Below are 18,363 nucleotides of genomic sequence, written 5' to 3'. Positions count from 1 at the left end.
TGGAATTCTTAACCCCTTTCAGTGTTGCACAAACACAACAGTCCTTTTCAGTATCTGTTTACCATATTTGAGTTTACTCTTTCCTTTCTCATAGTAGATCTGTGGGTTTGACATTGGCCATATCCTGTATAGTTGGGTTTTTGTTGTTCTTGTTTGTTTACCGTTCTTTCCTGCCATTAAAATTGAATTTGTTGTGGTTCCGCTTGAGTGGGCAGCTGAGCTCCACCACAGCTGTTCTCTCACTCCCCCTCCTCAAAGAGGAATGGGGAGAAAATATGTGAAAAGGGCTCAAGGGTTGAGATAAGGACAAGAAAATCACACAATAATTATTGTAACAGGCAAAACAGACTCAGCATAGGAAGATAGTAAGATTTATTGCTCATTACTAACAAGCTAGAGAAGTGAGAAACAAAGAAAAGAAACCAAAAGCACCTTCCCCCCCATCCACCCTCTTCCTTCTCCTCCCCCCGAGCAGCGCAGGGGAACGGGGGAATGGGGGTTATGGTCAGTCTATAGTGCTTCTTCTCTGCCACTCCTTCTCGGTCACTCTCGGCCCCTGTGCTGTGGGGTCCCTCCTACGGGATGCAGTCCTTGATGAACTGATCCAGCGTGGGCTTCCCACAGGCAGCAGTTCTTCCAGAACTGCACCAGATATGGGTCCGTACCACGGGGTCCATCACTCAGGAGAAAACTGCTCCAACCTGGCTCCCCTACGGGCAGCAGCTCCTGCCAGGTCACCTGCTCCTGCGTGGGCTCCTCTCCACGGGCTACAGGTCCGGCCCGGAATCTGCTCCAGCAGGGGTCTTCCACAGGCTACAGCCTCCGTCAGTGCAGGGCCATCTGCTCCACCGTGGTCTCCTCCACGGGCTGCAGCGTGGAACCCTGCTCCACCGTGGTACTCCATGGGCTGCAGGGGGACATCCTGCTTCACCATGGTCCTCACCACAGGCCACAGAGGACTTCTGCTCTAGTGCCTGGAGCACCTCTCCCCCTCCTTCTCCACTGACCTTGGCACCTGCAAGGCTGTTCCTCACTCCTCTCACTCTCCCAGCTGCTGTGTATCGCAGCGTTTTTTTTCCCTGTCTTAAATATGCTCTCACAGAGGCGCAAAACAACATCGCTTATTGGCTCAGCTCTGGTCAGCAGTGGGGCCCTTCCCAAACATGGGGTAGCTTCTAGATCTTTCTCACAGAAACCACCCCGTGGCCCCCTGCTACCAAAACCTTGCCACGTAAACCCACTACAATTTCAAATTATTAAATTTCAAATTTCAATTTTAATTTATTCAAATTCAAGTTACATGACTTCTGCTTTTGTTGTTGTTGTTGTTGTTTTCTCCTTCCATAAAGAAGCACAAAGACATTCCACTAATACCCTTTAAAATATCTTTCTTCTTTTAGTTATCTAGCTATTAGATTAACCCTTGTGTTTCAGGAGCCTTTTGCATCACTATTCAGCTTTAAGTATGAATTGATTTCATTTTAAATGTTGGAGAGTTTATATTCAAATACACATATGTAATTTAGATCCATCTTTAGTTCAAGAGAAAAAAAAAAAAAAAAGTTAAATTATATGACAGTGAAATTTTCTACTTAATCTGTAGCCTGAATAAAGTAAAACCTTTTGATTAGCAGTATTTCTTGCTTTACAATAATTTAAGTGAACAGGCACTGTGACACGGTGAACACAACACATTATTGACAAGGAAAATGGTCACAGGACAGAAAGTGTTCTGCATTTCCTCTTGTGATTATTAAAGTAAGATGAGCAAACTGCTCTAAACTTTATTAAAAAGTTCCCTAAGGAAATTATCCAGGCAATGGATCTCTTTCAACAAGTTATTAGATTACACAGGGAATGTGGTAAAGAATAATTCCCAAAATGTTATAGTCTTAAATAAATTAAAAGTTAAAATCTTACCTTCCAGAAAAGAATACTTTTCAAGAAAGAAATAATGTTTGGATTAAAATACGTAAATGTTCCTGATCTGAGGAACCTGCTTTGGCAGGGGGGTTGGACCTGATGATCTCTCAAGGTCCCTTCCAACCCCTACAGTTCTGTGATTCTGTGGGCTTCAGACTAAAATAAATAAATAAATGAATAACAAAATGAATTATGCCTAGGAACAGCCTGTTTACCTAACAGAATATTAGTTCAAAATGCTTCCTTGTACCCTTGTATCCTGCTATCTTCAGCTGAAATTAAAAGGCTGGATAAATAAATAAATAAATAATTCTTACAGAGAGCCATGGAGATCTTACTATGTATTGAATATCTAGCTAAACTAAGTGAAGAGAAATGAAATGAGTTCATTCAGGGACGAGTTCCTATATTTCTGAAATATAACACATGCCAATATGAGTTTTCCTGGAAATTAAAATTTAATAAGACTAGTAGGGATTGCAAACCTTACTTTATAAGTACTCATCATTAGCTTTATTTACTGTTTTAGTTGTAATAAAGCTTAATTCCAGGACCATTGAACTCGGTGGAAGGTTTTGGCTTTGCCTTTTTTGGTGGTACTTGCTTTCCATGCTTGCTTTCCATTTCATTTATTATTGAAGTTACAGTTTAGTGGAATCACTGTGGTATAGACAGAAGAAAGATCAGTCTATCTTCCCTATGTGGCTAGGATAAACTGAATTTATGCATGATTTAGATTTTCCTAATGTATATTGGAGATAGTTCTACCACAATACCCTGACTATAAAATGCAGGTAGTGCTATTCTAGGGTATTCTATTGGAATAAATCAGAATTTATTTTAATTTTTCATTGCCCATTCCATGTTGCAAAGATATTAATTCTAGAGTATTTTCTTTAGGTTCAAAATGGAAGCATATTCCTTTTTATCAAGAGATTTACTTACATATACATATATTTGAATAATGTTTACTCTGTGTCTATGAAAAGTTTAAGACATTTTATTTCTTATGTCATTTACCCTCTGCATCACTGAAAATTTTGATTTTGCTCATTCGGTACCCCTTCTCAATGAACAAATAAATAAATAAACAAAAGTAATACTTTCAGTGTCATCTGCTTAACTTCAAGTGACCTTTGACAACTGATAATTTTAACATTGGCCTGAATGCTCAGTGAGTAAACTCTTGTCATATTTCGATTTTATAGTGTCACAGAATTTTAGTGCTTCAAACCTAGTAAAACTAAACTATGCTTAGCTAAAGCATTTATCCTTGTAGTGGTTCCAGTCGAGTGGGCAGCCGAGCTCCACCACAGCCGCTCTATCGCTCCCACTCCTCAAGAGGAACAGGGAGAAAATACAATGAAAAGGGCTCAGAGGTTGAGATAAGGACAAGGAGATCACGCAGTAATTATTGTGATGGGCAAAACAGAAATAGGGAGACGGAAAGATTTATTGCTTATTACTAACAAGCTAGAGAAGTGAGAAACAAAGAAAAGAAACCAAATGCACCTTCCCCACCCTCTTCCACCTCCTCCCCCTGAGTGGTGCAGGGGGATGGGGGAATGGGGGTTATGGTCAGTCTATAGTGCTTCTTCTCTGCCACTCCTTCTCGGTCACTCTCGGCCCCTGTGCTGTGGGGTCCCTCCTACGGGATGCAGTCCTTGATGAACTGATCCAGCGTGGGCTTCCCACAGGCAGCAGCTCTTCCAGAACTGCACCAGATATGGGTCCGTACCACGGGGTCCATCACTCAGGAGAAAACTGCTCCAACCTGGCTCCCCTATGGGCAGCAGCTCCTGCCAGGTCACCTGCTCCTGCGTGGGCTCCTCTCCACGGGCTACAGGTCCGGCCCGGAATCTGCTCCAGCAGGGGTCTTCCACAGGCTACAGCCTCCGTCAGTGCAGGGCCATCTGCTCCACCGTGGTCTCCTCCACGGGCTGCAGCGTGGAACCCTGCTCCACCGTGGTACTCCATGGGCTGCAGGGGGACATCCTGCTTCACCATGGTCCTCACCACAGGCCACAGAGGACTTCTGCTCTAGTGCCTGGAGCACCTCTCCCCCTCCTTCTCCACTGACCTTGGCACCTGCAAGGCTGTTCCTCACTCCTCTCACTCTCCCAGCTGCTGTGTATCGCAGCGTTTTTTTTCCCTGTCTTAAATATGCTCTCACAGAGGCGCAAAACAACATTGCTTATTGGCTCTGGTCAGCAGTGGGGCCCTTCCCAAACATGGGGCAGCTTCTAAATCCTTCTCACAGAAGCCACCCCTATGGCCCCCTGCTTCCAAAACCTTGCCACGTAAACCCACTACAATCCTTTTCATTCTTTTTTTTTTTTTTACCAGTCCTCCAAACACATCCTTCTTCTGTCCCCTTAAGAGGAATATTTAACTATGAATTCTGTTCTTCATGGAAGACTTCATGGAAGTTTGATTTGATTTGCACACTTGAATATATGTTGTCACTGAACCCTGAATTTATACTTCAGGAGTAGCTGGTGTTGTGTCCAATGTGTTTTCTTCCACTATGTCAAGAAACATTTGGTGATGTTAATGCTCTTTATAATAAACCAGTATCAGCTGGAAAGGAGGTTATAAAAAATAGAATTGCCTGCTTTTAATTCATCGTGCATTTAATAACGTCATAACTTTCAGAACAGCATGAAATTTGCACTCTAACACTCTCACTGCTAAATAACTCATTACCTGCTATCTGACATTTGACCTCAGAATTGTTGGGTCAGAACAACTTAAGAATTGTTGGTTCAGAAGAGCTCAAATCTTAATCTGAGACTGGTGTTAAAAACTATATCTTGCACATGGTAATTATTATTTCTTATTGCCTGAAGTTACTGGTCATTTATGAAGCCAAAGGAAATTGCAGATTGAAAAGCCCATCATATTTTCCTCAGGTTAGTGTCCTGCCCTCTAAAAGAACATAGATTCAGTAGACTGAACCTTTAGACACTTCTTTTCTAAGGAAGATCATTTTCACTGATCAAGTTATAATTTGATTTATTTGTTACCCTATTTGAATGAGTTCTATACTAAGTTTGAGTGCAGAGATTTCAGAATAATTTAAATGTTAATATATTTTGAGAATCAGGCTCAATATTTTGAAATAATTTTCAACTATTTATTTTTAAGAAAACCCATTATAAAGAGGGCAATTACAACTGAATGATTTATTATTTTGCAAAATGATGTCATAAGGAGTAAGGCTCTTTAGAATTCTAAAAACTCAATTTCAAAGGATAATTCTTTGAGATTAAGGAAAGAAGCAGAACACCACCATAAAGTCAGATATACTATTGTATCAATTAATTTCACAAAAATTGGGCATTATATAGCCAATAATATTTTGTGATACAAGCTAGAATTAAGTATACTAATTTGCTAATTTCTCCTGTTTACATCAAAATCTCCTTTGGAAGCAAAAAGACAATTGCAACAAGACTTTATAGTGTTTTTGCATGGACAAACTAGGTTGCCAATTTATTGCCCCTGATAATCTACTGTCAAAGCATGAGCTTATTTTGTCTGCACAATCAAAAGTGTGTAAACTGTGCATGATTCAGCTCAGAGTGGAAAATGGTTAGAAATTTTTGGCCATCAGAATTGAGATTTAAGTGTTTGCTAAAGAACTATATTAAACAACAACAAAGTATTTTGTATACACAGTAAATTTTCTAATGCTTTTTTCCCAAAAGTTTATTGATGACCAATACTTTCCGCATAGATTCAGAAATTACTGCAGTCTCATTTTAAACTGTTATATTTTCCATATGTTCTCTACAAATTTTCGAAAGAGTTATTGTGAGCACAGGAGATATTATCACACAGAATGTTAATGACCCATTCCTAAAAGTATTGAGACAATAGTGAGGTGCATTATCTCACACAATAATCATAATCAGCTTCTGCATGTATTATAATTGTTTCTAGGCTCAATATACTTTATCTTAAAAAAAGATGTCATAGATAGATCAATCAATTGAATCCTGAAAAGGCCCAGTTCACTCCATTAAAATTTAAAGGAGCATCAAAGGTGCTGAAAAGATTAGGTGCTGAAGATTAGGTGCTGAAATTTGCATATATATGAAATTTGGTTAAATTAATCCCATTCTTTATGTCTAATTTCGAGCATATTACTTGTTTTCAGCACTTATTTTTGTTCTAAATACAGACTTAAACTTAAAACTCAATGTGTTCATATGCATCTGCAATCATTCATATACAATCATGGGTTTTCATTCTGCATCTATAAAAAATTCTCATATATTATCCCTCATGTAGCCGAAATCAAGAAAATAATTCAATTTTCCTGTTGCTCTTTTGTGTGGTTTGAAAGGGTTTGGTTTTATTCTTTCTGTTCTTTCAAAGGCTTCCCCATTGTATGCCTTTCATTAGGTTCCCAATATTTTTGGAAAGCTAATAAATGTTCATTTATTTAAATCAGGTCTGTTTCTTTGATCTCTTATGACTTGATATGGCCTGAAATTTATTTTTTTTCTAGATTGCAGAAAGTTTCACATGGGAATAATATATTGTCAGGTCTCCTTACTGTCCAAAGCATTAGTTAATTTTTTGTAAGGAAGCAAAAATGAATTATGAACAAGCAGTTAATTTCCAATTCTGAACAATCAAAAATTCTATCTCTCAAGAGAAAAAATTGTCTGGAATTTGAGTATGATCCTTATTAAGAATTTAAAGCATTGCAGATTTCATCTGTGACTACAAACTCTCAGAATCTAAGTGTCTGACATTTGACTTCCTTTTATTTTATTCTAAGTTTTGCAGTTTCATATTATCCTTCCTTTCACAGAAATGAAGAAGAGGCAGAAATCGAAACAACCTTAACTATGCTAATTTCATGGAAACTAAATAATTTGATTTATATCTTCAGGATATTGTCCTCAAAAGCACTTCAGTGAATTCTGTGAAATCTACATTTTTCAGTAAACCTGTAAGACTTTTACCAACACAAAACATGATGATTGAAAATCATTTTAGCAAAGACTTTGAAAATAAGTGATCTTTTAATTCTCTAATGTCTGGTAATGTTGGTAATGGCTTGTTTTTCTGGAAGTATAAATAGTAACTAAAAAAAAAAAAAAAAAAGGAAAGAACGATGTACTGTGAATCTTGAGAAATTTCTTAGATAAATCCCATTTTCATCTCACAAATGAGAAAAGAAAAATAAACTCATCCCCATAAACACAGAATTTACAGGCAAAAAAAAAAATAAAAATATAGAGCTTACAAAGGTAGGGTCCAGATGCTACTAAATCAATGGTGAGAGATATGAAAATAACCCCTTCAAAAACTCTTTAACATATAGTTAGATAATTAATCACAGTTAGAATCCTTTTAGTAATTCATTTAGCCGAGAGTTTGGATATCTTGAAAATCAATGCTATTAAAACTTATTTATAGTAGTCAGAAATTTATTTCAGTTTGGGACATTCATTTATTTATTTATTTTCATTATGTTCTTAGGATGATTTTAAAATATTTTGCCATTCCATTTTCTTTGTTTTTGTCTTCTGACACTTCTGATTTTCTAATTTCTCTATTCACAAGAACAGCATCTGGAGCCCAAGCAAAGCTAGGGAGAAGAATATAAAATGATATTGTATTTTATTTATAATGTTCTTTTTGAAAATCCTTTTAAATTACTTTCCAGTGAGAAGTAGAAATTAGTAGAAGTAGTTTATGTCTCATAAACTGAGTTGCACAAATTTGTTGATTATCAAAAAATGAAGCAAAAAGAATTAATAGCTGAAGTGAGAAAGGGACAGTAAAGGTGAAAAAATGCTGAGACTAGAATTCCATAATGAATAGGGAAATGTGAAGGTGGAACAAAACAAAACTAAAGAAAGACAAACAAATAGGAAAGGAGGGAAAGAAAATGGAACTCTGAGGAAAATAATACGGCAATTATAAGTTGGAACCTCTTGGAAAATGTAGAATGATGAATGAAAAGAAGTTTGACAGTGGGGTGAATGAAGGGAAAAAAAAAACAATAATAAAAAAAAATATGAAGGATTTTTACAGAATAAATAACATGGAGGAATAACATGGAGAACATGTACGAAGGAAAAGTAGCTCAGTATTGATTCAATAAATGATTGAATTCAAGTGATTCAAGTGATTCAATAACTCAATAGTTGCATAGATGTTGTAATGCAATCAAAAATCAAGGTTTTGTGAAGGATAACAAACTGAAAGTTAAAGGGGAACCATAAAGTTCATTTAAAGGCAAGAGCAAGCATTTGAGATCAGTTCAAATATAATCAGAAAAACAATGATGGAAATAGAAGTGATGATAAAATATAATACAATGTGACATGATATGATATTGTATATTAGATCAAGAGAAAATTTTGCAATATGTTGATATTGCTAGACAGACAGGCTTTGAAAGGACTTTAAAAAAAAAAGAATCTCAGGCACTAAATCTTGGACTTGAGGCACAATGTTTCAGACTTCACTTTGGAAGAAATTAAAGTCCTTTGCACTTTTAATTTCAATTTTTCAATTTTAATTTCAACAATTAAGCTTCTTAAGGGTTACAGTGGTGTTGAAGTTATGTCATTAAGAAAACTTTAATCAGGAACTACTAAGTTTACCTTTTGAAATATTATTTTCTAAGATTTTGGGGGAACCGTGAATGTCCAGGCTACATCACTTACTAAAGTGATGAAGGGATAAACAGGGCAGGCAATATTAGCATAATCATGTAAATGGGCAGTGAAGGATAGGTTGCAGACCCTGTACAGCTCAATGACAAATTCAGCTGGAATACAGGCATTTAGAAAATTCCAAGATGCTAAAGATTCATGGAAATTTCAGATTTCAGGATAAATAAATAAATAATATATATGAATTCTCTATCACCAAGAACAACAAGATATTATGGAATTATTGTGTCTTCCCATGTTTTTTATTTTATTTATTTATTTATTTATTTTCCACCAAGCAGAGAGCTCTCATTTAAAAGCCTAGGTCTTGTATTTTGTTGTTGTTGTTGTTGTCCTTGTTGTTGTCCCCTTTTGTTTGGGGTTCTGCTTTACAGAGAGAAATAAAAGAATTCAGAGAAGGCAGTACAATAGATGAAAAAATACTTTGCCGAAATACATCTGAAAAAATCACTGAGTTTTTGGTGACACAGAAGTTGCTTATATCATACAGAAGCCACAATGATGCCCAGTTTGATTTCATTCCGACACAACATAGTGGTTGGAAGAGACACCATAAACCAAGAGGAGCTGTTTCCAGATGGCTGTCATATGAAAAGGAGAAAGGAGAGAAGGAGGGAGGGAGGGAAGGGAGGGAGAGAGGGAGGGAGGGAGGGAGGGAGGGAGGGAGGGAGGAAGGAAGGAAGGAAGGAAGGAAGGAAGGAAGGAAGGAAGGAAGGAAGGAAGGAAGGAAGGAAGGAAGGAAGGAAGGAAGGAAGGAAATATAAATAAATAAATGTATTTAATAAAATACTATTCCAGATAGAATTCCAATATTATTTTTTTAAGTTCTTTTATTATTTTTTTTTCTAATACCATTATTCTGTTAAATGTTGTTATGCAGATGCTTAACTGTATTTCTTCATTCAGATAAAGGTAAATTTGTTTCTCCTAGTTCAGTTCTTCATTTTCCCTCCATTGTAGCCAGAAAGGTTTGTACAGGTTTTGATTTATTTATTTTTTTTCATTCTTATTAGGTCTTTCTATGTACCTTAATAGGTTTACTTGGGTTATTCCATGTCCCATTAAAAAAAAAAATAAATCTGTTAAAAGATGTCTGTGAACTTTTAATATTGCTATTAAAAGAAAAGAAAAATTTGGAAGCATCCATAAGAGAATATTCAAGAGTTTTGGGGCAACTATAAGCCCAAGAAATACTATGAAGAAATAATTCATAATAAATACAAATATAGTTTTCCAGTGTAATACTTCTTCTAAATTAAGATAAAAATAACTTGATGGAAATCCTTAGTAAGATACAAGAAGGTTTATTTTGTTCTTGATGTCATTTTGGACTTCACATTTCCAGTGGCATTGTAACATTTTATTTTCTGTGTGTCCTAAGAGATATATTCAGTGTTTTGAAATGATTGTGAATAATCCATTTATTAGTAAGTATTTATTTGTCTGTATATAACTTCTTTTTTCAGACCACTTAATGAAAACTATACTTTACAGTTCATTTCTCTAGCAGTCTGGGAATAAATTACAATGTCATTAAAGCTAGAGTGGCAGAATGCACAATTAATGACTTGCAAAAGTACACTAGTAAAGCTATTCTGGAAGGACTGTGAAATTAATAATGTTGTAATGTAGTTAGAGCTGGAATTTGTATTCTGAGAAAATCTGTGTCAATCTTAGTCATTTTGCTGTGTTAATATAATATTTCAGGTTGGCTTTAAGAGTGACACCAAACTTTCTACATAGAAGGATTTCTCATCACAGGAATGAAGCCAAATCTGGAGTTAAGAATGGCAGCTCTGTAACCACTCAATAAAAAAAAAAAAAAAAAAAAAAAAAAAAAAAAAAAAATCACAGCTATTCATGTAGTAGGCTGTATCAGCAGTCACTTCATATTAGCATCTTCACATTGTTTACAGACTGCAATGCACAACAAAATTTTACATCAGTGGAATAACTAGCAAAAGTAGTGAAAAATGCCTTTGTGTTTATTCAGCATGTTATTGGAAATAATCTACTTGAGCCTGAAACACCAGCCTTCCTGCTAAGACCTCTCAAATTTTGTGTATAAAACAACACCAATTTTCTTTGGCAGATTGAACTAGTGTATAGAGTGCTCATAGAGTAAAAACTTTTCTGGGTAATGGCAGAATCAACATATAGTGTCCTTGTCTCTGTGCAAAGAAAGAGAAGAGTTAGTATTTAAACAGTTTTGTAGCTGTTTGGTTTTGAAAGCAGTTTGAATGACATTATAAAGATGGTTCAGGACCAATCTTCCCTTTCTAGTAAGGTTAAATAAAAGTGAGAATAAATTTGATGCAGTGCATGAAGATGATGGGGTAGAATAAACATGTAATATGTATTCTTATAGAATAGGTTGATCTGTGGCAAATTACTTCTACATAAAGTAAAATATATTTGAGAACCTAGATATGAAGATAGAGTGCAAGAAAATATAACTGAAGACAATAAAGTACTTCAGTTGGGATTTGGGAAATTTGATAGAAAAAAGAAAAAAAAAAAAAAAGAAAGAAAAATAACAAACATGCAGTAAATAGACCCTTTTTATTCAAAAATTAATAGGTGTAAAGGGATGATATTTCTGAGAATAAACTGGGGGTAGGAAAAAGCAGACAAGAAGCTTAATACTGAATTTTCCTTTGTGCCTGGTTCCAGAACCCAAGAAAAATAGAATATTTAAGGCATGAAAAAAATTGTCATGACCTAGTGACAAAAAAGGTCTTAAGATGGTTCATGAGAAAAACACAGAAACTGTGGGAAGCCTGTGTGAGGAGTTGTTGCTAGTGAAAATAGCTGAATTAAAAAATGAATATCCATCTATGCATAAATTGGAATCTTCATAATAATTCTCATGGACTTTTTATTTAAGTTGAGATAAATGATTTTCACAAATGTATGCAAATCTTTTTTCACCTGTATAATAAACCCAGAATTATTTTTGCTGGTTTGGGGATGATGCTTAGAATAATGAGGGTTTAGGAGAAATTAATGATTTTTATTGAATTAGAAAACCCTGAATCCATACACAGTATTATCTTTTGATTGGGCAGATAGCTAATTCAGTATTTCTGCTCATTAAGGTAACCAAACTCAGCTTAAGCTGTATCATTGTCATTTTCAATAATATGAAAAATTTTGAAACAAAATTTTGCAGAAATAATAGTTAAGAAGCTATGGAAAAATGACCGTTATTTCTCTGGTTTTAGTGAAGAGCATTGGAATATATATATACATATATTATTTTTATTTCTAAAATGACAATGCAACAGGCCTCATCTACTTAGATTTAAGAAAAGTTGTGGACATTGTCTTATCAAGATTACTATTGATGTGGAAGTAATGAAGATTATGATGTGGAAGTAATGAAGATTAATAAAAAAAAATACAAATTGAATAAGAGCCTGCCTATATGAAGACAATGAACCGTAATATGGAAGTCATATTGAAGCAACATGGAGACAAATCCTTCAAAAATATTTGAATCTGTTTTGAGATTCAGTACAGCACAGCACAGAAAAGGAGTAGGTGTACATTCATGGAATTTGCAGATGAGAACAAAGCAATATATTATCGATATGAAGAAAGGCTGAATTGTAAACCTTTGACATTGTTAACAGAAGAAAAGGAAATTCAGTGAGATAACATACAGCATAAATTTAAGGATAAAAAGAAATAACTCTTTTAAAACTGGGGACCTGCCAGGTGACTGAATGGCCGTGTGCTTAAGCACTAAAAAGGGTCTGTGAAGTTCTGGAAAATAGTAAGCAATTTTATTTATTTATTTAAGCAGCCATAATTTAATACTAATTTCTTTTTATAATGTTTTGATGATGGCCTGATTCAGAGTACTGCATACAGTTCTGGTGAACTATTTTCCAGCAATATGAACATAGCAAAGGAGCAGTTGTAGAAAATAGCTATTATGATGATTAGGTAAATGCAATATTTATATTAGGATGAGAGATTTGGAACTAATTCAATCTAACCTACCAAAATTTGAAAAAGGAATTGTATGCATCCAGGGTAGATATGAAGGAAGGAAAAGAGCTACTAAACCTAAAAGATGGTATTGGTAACTGATCAAATAAAAATATATAACATAAATAAGCCTAGAAATGGAATTTAGAAGATCTATAAGCAGCTGGCAGTGACAAACTGCCTTTCAAACTTAAAAACAAGGAAAGTGTTTTAAGATTCAAGGCTGTTTCAAAACAGCCACTGTTGTGGAGGTTCACATTAAAGATAAAAAAGAAGATTGGATAACTATCTTGTATTAATCTCACTCGGAGATGACTTTTTAGTTCTTGTTTAAAAAACTCCATACTACTATTGGATATGTAATGAGGGTGGCCTTTATAACTTCTGCTCTCTTTGTGTAGTATATCAAAGCTATTGAACTTGGCCTTTTACATTTGTTAGATTTACTTACTTTAGTAAACTCACTGGGGAATGTCAACGGAGATGCAGATATTCTTGAAAAACTTACTGCCACTCAAAGGCCAGCTATAATTATGGGAGGACTGTAATAACAACAACAGTGACAACAACAACGACAAAAACAACAATAACAATAGTAATAATTAGTTGAATCCATCCAATCCTGCTTTCCATCGTTTTCTAAATTCCCCTCCAGACACTAATGCTATGTGGGACTTAAAATACTCAAATACTATTTTATTACAATTCAACATCTTGGCCTGTACCTCATTCAAAAGTACCTATGATACTGCCATTAGAAATGTTAAACAAATTTTACGTGAAATCATTTTCTATAGTAAGATTTTTTTTTTCTGTGACAACTGCACCTATATGATTGTTCATATTCACCTTATTCTATAGCAGTTTTAAAACTATTGTAATAAATGTTTTATTAATGATGTAATGAAAAGCTTGACATTGTAAAGCTTGATATTGAAATACTTTACGCATGTAAATATCAGAACTTACACTTTTTTACACCTCCTCCTCCCCAGTTTTCAGAAAAATTTTAACTGAACAATACTATTTAAATAAATTACTTCTGGCTTATTTTGTGGTGTTTTCCAAATGTGAGGGATGAAGAAATGATTTCTCCAAACTGACAAACTGTCAGTACCCAGAAGAATATATTTGATTTTGCTTTTTCTTGTTTAGAAATTGTGGTGAAAACCTGTATTTGCAAAGCTGATAACTTGATTATCCTATACCTAGCTGATGTTTTAAGTGAGAGATATCTTAAGTATTTCCTAAAAAGTTAATGTCACAAGGCTTCTCCCATGTTTAAAATTAGTAGTAAAAGGAAGTTATTTGCTGAAACAGTGTCTTTAAATGTAGATTTTATCACTCATAAAGTAATTACAACTATAAAATTCTTATATATTTAAGACATGCAATTCTTTTCAAATGCAAAGTACAGAAACAGAGGAATAATATTTTTGGTTGAAATCAATAGGCATATTTTAAAACTTACTATATTTAACTCAGTTTAAATTTGAAGCTTATTAAATCTAAGGGACTTTTTAAAAGTGTAATCATTCATAAAAAAATGAATAGTCTGTATTTAAGTGTTGAGGGGAATGGTGACAGGAATATGTTGGCCCACTTATCTGTTCTTAGTTATTGCACAAAAACAAAAAATCAGGTCCCAGAAAATCTTCATGTTACAGCACAGAAATTGAAGTTTATGCTCACTCAGAATACCTTTCTCTTATCTCTCTGTATTGTCTCAGTGGTAGAAATTATATAAAAAACAAACAAACAAACAAATAAATAAAACAGACAGGTAATTTAAGAGCTGCCCTCTGTCATACATTTTTCGTTGTCATCTGTGTCTTAAGTTCTCCTCTCCTCTCCTCTCCTCTCCTCTCCTCTCCTCTCCTCTCCTCTCCTCTCCTCTCCTCTCCTCTCCTCTCCTCTCCTCTCCTCTCCTCTCCTCTCCTCTCCTCTCCTCTCCTCTCCTCTCCTCTCCTCTCCTCTCCTCTCCTCTCCTCTCCTCTCCTCTCCTCTCCTCTCCTCTCCTCTCTTTTTCTTCTCCCCCACCCCATCCATCTCATCTTGCTCTCTTTCCGTGAAGCAAACAGCTGAGGGAATTGTGACTCAGTCCTTTTTAGAAATTCAATCTTTGCCTCTGCAAAAGGCCCCTGTTGAGTTTTTGTTGAATTCCCTTAATTGTCTGGTTCCTTATGAAATCACTGATTATGTTCCTGAGGATAAAGCATACATAAGTGAATTCTTTAATGCCATACTTTCTTGGTGAATAAGCTCTTTTCTCCTCCTGAATCTCAAGTGCAGGGGAGTTTCCTTCAAGTAAGAACTTTCTTTTTTTTTTTTTTTTTTTTTTTTTTTTTTTTTTTTTTTACACGCACCTTCAAAGTGAAATTAACTGCTTTTTAGCTGAATTCACAAAATGATACCCATTCACTTCTTAAATTCCAACTGTGGAATCAAAATAAAGCCAAGCTACTTCCCTTAGGAACACTTTACTATTTCACTCATCTTCTCTCTACTATTATTACTCATAATTAAATTTTCTTCAAAAAGCGCTAATCCAGGATCTTGCTCTGAGCTGCTATACATTACTGTAATTCAAAAGGAAAATATTTTAGATTAACAATATAAAAATAAATAAATAAAGATCAGTACGTTTGAAATGTGTGGGGGAATAGTAAGCACACTGGAAAGTCACATTGGTAGGCATAGGTTTGCAATGTATTGACTTCTTTCTTTGCAAACCTGGCCCCAGGAATGATAGATATAAATGCTTTGGAATTCAACATATTTTTCTCTTTGTCTCCTTTCATAGCTGAGGCCAGCGTGAAGTTCTTTCTTACTCCTCTATTTGATAGACTATATCAGTCTTCCCTATACCACTCCATGACATCAATCAACAGTTCCAGGAGATGAGGTAAGAGCTTAGCTTACATTTAGTAAGCAGAAGGTGATAGAGACCAGGAATCTTGGGAACTAAACAAGGAAAATGACAAACTTTTCACTTCTATGGTATGTGTGAAAATAAACAGATTATGTATTGGGCAATCTGGGAAACATCAGGTATCTAGCATAATGTTACTATATCACACACAAATTCAGAATGTCAGCTGATGGCATACAAACACTGCAGAGATACACATGGTGTCACAGTAGATTATGAACAATGTTTATTTCACTGCAAATATCCAAGATGGGCCATGGTTCACCGATGTCCAACTATAGCTTGGTTTCTTTTCCATCTTCTTTCTTCTCTTCTCTTCTCTTCTCTTCTCTTCTCTTCTCTTCTCTTCTCTTCTCTTCTCTTCTCTTCTCTTCTCTTCTCTTCTCTTCTCTTCTCTTCTCTTCTCTTCTCTTCTCTTCTCTTCTCTTCTCTTCTCTTCTCTTCTCTTCTCTTCTCTTCTCTTCTCTTCTCTTCTCTTCTCTTCTCTTCTCTTCTCTTCTCTTCTCTTCTCTTCTCTTCTCTTCTCTCCTCTCCTCTCCTCTCCTCTCCTCTCCTCTCCTCTCCTCTCCTCTCCTCTCCTCTCCTCTCCTCTCCTCTCCTCTCCTCTCCTCTCCTCTCCTCTCCTCTCCTCTCCTCTCCTCTCCTCTCCTCTCCTCTCCTCTCCTCTCCTCTCCTCTCCTCTCCTCTCCTCTCCTCTCCTCTCCTCTCCTCTCCTCTCCTCTCCTCTCCTCTCCTCTCCTCTCCTCTCCTCTCCTCTCCTCTCCTCTCCTCTCCTCTCCTCTCCTCTCCTCTCCTCTCCTCTCCTCTCCTCTCCTCTTCTCTTTTTCAAACTACTTCTTCCATCAATAGCTACATGTTTACATGTTTGTGGTGTGTACAAGTGCACTGTACAATATACAACGTTGGGTGCAAATACATGTTGCATTTTAAAAGAAACTAAGCTGACCTGAATGATCGTAAGTGACTGACATCTCTCCAGGTCCCTCTTGTGTGAGCATGGGCACTGAGAGAATTGATTGTCTCTCACAGAGTTATGCTTGTACTAGGAAAAAGACAAAACCCAGGAGTTTAGCATTATATCAGATTTGAGGACAAATTACTCACCTTTGGGACTTATTAATTATCAAAACATTTAGCAACTGTGGTTGGCAAGTGTAAGCAACATGAAGAATGAAAACAAAATGTTTGAAATGTACACTAAAGATAAATCTCTGTCACTAAATTTTTGCCAGAACTCAATAGCTTAGTAAAGATTTTTTCATTTACTTGGTTGTTCGAGGTTACTTAAAAACAAACAAACAAACAGACAAAACAAACAAACAAACAAAAAACCACCACCAATAACAACCAAAAAAAAAAAAAGTAAAAGTGCTTAACCTTACTTAGTAACAATTATTAACCTAATAATGCAGCTGGAATCTCCTGTACAAATATGATTCATTTCATTCACAGCCTTCATAAAACAGAAGAGTCCTCACTGAAGTTTAGACGTTGTGGTAAAATCTATCCATTATCCCCAAGTGATTAACAATATTGGAATCTGTCAGAATGTAATCCTTGAACAAAAACAACAAAAAAAGTGTTCTTTGTTGATGCCAAGATATTGTTTACTAAAGCAAAGAACATTTTGATCTGACTAAACAAAGTCAGTTCTCTTTTTCTCTTTAACTCAAACATAGACATGCCACAAACACACTTTCTTTAGAAAATTCACTTGCTACTCTGCTCATACCATGAATAAACACTACTCATCTGAAATTTGTTCAGCAGTGCAGTTATGCACTGTATCTTACATGATACAGAATTAGAAGGGAAGGAAGATTCTCAAAAGGGCAGTGGAGAGATAAGGGTTTTGTGCTTTAAGAGTCCATGCCACAACTGTACATCATATTGCGTCTGCAACTTCTCTTCCTTTGTATGAGCTTTGGATATGATTTGTTTTTGTTATTTAATAGCCTATCACAAATATCCAGCTATTTAGGAAAACATGCTTCCAATGGTGTCTGTGGACTTGTTTTATGAGATACTTCCATTCAGCTTCCCCTCTGGGACAGAAACACATATCTGGGCAGCAAACATCAAAGTGGTTGAGTGCCTCCTTCTGCAGATGCTCACAGCCTAGCATGAGGACCTAAAAAGCTGGTATTACCTTACAGGGTCTGGAAGAAGAGGAAGAAATGCGTTCTCAGAAACAGGGTGTGGATGGCCAGCAGGTCAAGGGAGGTGATCCTCCCTCTCTACTCTGCCCTGGTCAGGCCTCACCTGGAGTACTGTGTCCAGTTCTGGGATCCCCGATGCAAAAAATAAAGGGGTCTCTTGGAAAGAGTCCAGCGGAGGGCCACAAAGATGATACAGGGCCTGGAGCATCTTCCTTATGAGGAAAGGCTGAGAGACCTGGGTCTGTTCAGCCTGGAGAAAAGACTGAGAGGAGATCTCATCAATGTGTATAAATACGTGAGGTGTGGGAGACAGAGGGATTTGGCCAACCTCTTTTCAGTGGTTTGCAGGGACAGGACAAGGAGTAATGGTCACAAGATAGAACACAGGAAGTTCCACACCACCATGCAAAAGAACTTCACGGTGAGGATGACGGAGCACTGGAACAGGCTGCCATGGGAGGTTGTGGAGTCTCCTTCTCTGGAGATATTTAAGGCCTGTCTGGATGCCTACCTGGGCAGCCTGCTCTAATGAACCTGCTTTGGTAGGGGAACTGGACCTTCTTTCGAGGTCCCTTCCAAGCCTTTCAATTCTGTGATTCTGTGATTCTGTGATCCCAGTCTCCACCCAGCTGTCTGGGTTGATAGCAGC

This window comes from Aythya ferina, assembly GCF_964211825.1.
Source record: "Aythya ferina genome assembly, chromosome: 5".
Taxonomy (NCBI): Eukaryota; Metazoa; Chordata; class Aves; order Anseriformes; family Anatidae; genus Aythya; species Aythya ferina.
This window is presented reverse-complemented; position numbering follows the sequence as displayed.